The following is a 2,318-nucleotide window of genomic DNA, read 5'->3' on the forward strand; positions in this document are numbered from 1 at the left end:
CAATTTAACTAGAACAGTTTGGCTAAAATCAAAACCTTTAAAGCGTACAGTTAAAATAGAAGAAATTATTTTTCCCTGCCAATTTCCCCTGGCTATAGTTAGCATTGCGCTGCTTCCCTGTTAAAGGGTTAACAATATCACTGATCTGCTGCAAAATGCATCAGAGTTAGGGACGACAGTCTGCTTCCTGCTCCTGGGCTCAGCTTCTCCCAGCTCACACAGGGCATGTGGCCCCCCGCGAAGCAGCTGCCCTGACTGTTTGCCCTCATGGAGTCTGACCCAACAGGGAACCTACTGGAGCAGACCCAAAACAACCACACCCAATTCCAAAAGCTTCTGGATATGGAGTGCTTAATCTGCCTGCGCGAGCGGTTCGCTTGGCCCCGGAGCCTCAGGCAATCATGGATCAAGCAATGCAATTTGTTGAGCTCAGCCGTCACTTTGTAAACGATTCCATCGGGCTTGTTAAAAGATGCACTAAGCCGGACAGAAAAGAATTCCAGAAGATTGCCATGGCAACAGCAATAGGTTTTGCGATAATGGGATTTATTGGTTTCTTTGTGAAATTGATCCATATCCCTATCAACAACGTCATTGTTGGTGGCTGAACACTCATCAAGATCTGTTACCTGAAGTTTGGAGTGATGGACAATGGGTGTGGGGGGGCTTTTTTGCTTACTAATATTCCATAAGTCTGTATCTTGTTTGTTGACTGCTATAAACCAGGCTAAAATTAAAAAAACAAACAAACAAACAACAATGACCCAGACACAGCTCACTCCTACCTCCCCCTGCCATGGGTCTCTTAAAGAGATATCTCCCTATTAGGCACATGGGTTACACAGGCACCTCCCTAGCCTGCCTAAACACAGGGAGAGAGGGTTTTTCCAATAAGGCCATTTGTGGGACATTGTGAGGGTGAAATTGTGACTCTGGTGGAATGATTCTGAACCTCTTGTGAAGGCTCTTGTTTTGTTGATGTAAGAGGATTGTAACCTTTTGCTTTACAGAGCATGCAACCACATCTTTCCCCAGATACAAAGTATCCAGAATGCAATAGCTTGAATTCTTGCAAATATGCCAGCTTTGCAGCATATCACTTCTACTTTTACAACTTCATACTGGTGTCTAGAAGAGTCATGTATTGATTTATAAGTTCTTTTTATTCACTGACATTAAGAGACTTTCAAAGGACTTGCTACATCATGTTTCTCTGATCTCCATTCTATTTCTGTTCCAAATCATCCTTTAAGATGCAAATTGGCTGGCTATTTAATTTGCTCTGAATTTAAAACTCAATGATAATGGGAACTAGAGCTTTCCTGCAGTGACATACTCCTGAGTCAAATTCACTGTTGGAGAAAGTGGGCACAATTCCACTGACAGGAATGGCATTGCTCTTACCATATGCCCCTCGTCTCTGGAACATATATTGCTTCACCCAGGAGAACTTTTACTTCATGATCTTTACTAAAGAGTAAACTGGAAAAGAATCTTTGCTGCCAATTTTCATTTTCAATCCTGTTATTTGTCTTATAGAATTGTACATCAAGCTTTGGGTTTTATAAAAAGTATAAAGCAGTTTATTAAGGGCTAGGATGTTTTTAAAGTTTGGTAGCTCTAAAATCTTGTCCAGAAGTAAAAAGGCAGAGAGGCACACTTTTAGTCCTGTAAGGCTTCTCTAGATATATTTAGTGAGATGCAAATAGTGCAGACAACTGAAAAGCACTGTCTATCTAGTCTCTCTGCAGGAGGGTTTTATTTCATACATTATTCACGGCTTGCTGCCGTGACACCACAAAGTTGGTGCCCTTGAAAAGGGAGAAAAGAGAGCAAAACACTTGTGGGGTTTTTTTAAATTTAATTGTGAGAGTTGCTGTACATTGTATAAATAAAGCATCATAATTTGGATTCATAGCAACATGATCTCTTTTCTGAAGGCAAAAGAAAGGCCAGATTTTTGGTGACTGAAACTTCTGGTTAGGCACACAGGGCACCAATTTCACACTACTGCTAACTTACAAGCTACCCAGCAGTGAGTGACAGCAAGCTCAGCCATAAACCTTATTACAAAGAAAAGCCTCAGTACAAAGAATAAGTAAATTGGCTCTTACTACTTAAGTCTGGCTAAATTGCAAGTATCTAAATTAATGGTGACAATGTTTGTAGCCATCTCCAAAAGGAAATGTTTGATAAAAATAATTCAAAGTGACAATTTGTTTTAAAAATACAGTTTTAGTTTCACCTAGACTAGTTTCCTGTAGCCAAGTTCTGATGCAATTCCCCTTCAGCAAAGAGATGCAATTAATATCATATAT

At 40.3% G+C, this 2,318-nt stretch overlaps 1 pseudogene; it reads left to right on the plus strand.

Moving 5' to 3' along the window:
• The first annotated feature begins 392 nt into the window (after positions 1-392).
• On the plus strand, positions 393-658 carry LOC140906481 (protein transport protein Sec61 subunit gamma pseudogene; annotated as a pseudogene).
• Positions 659-2,318: the final 1,660 nt, after the last annotated feature.

Source organism: Lepidochelys kempii, chromosome 2 (assembly GCF_965140285.1).
Source record: "Lepidochelys kempii isolate rLepKem1 chromosome 2, rLepKem1.hap1, whole genome shotgun sequence".
Classification (NCBI taxonomy): Eukaryota; Metazoa; Chordata; order Testudines; family Cheloniidae; genus Lepidochelys; species Lepidochelys kempii.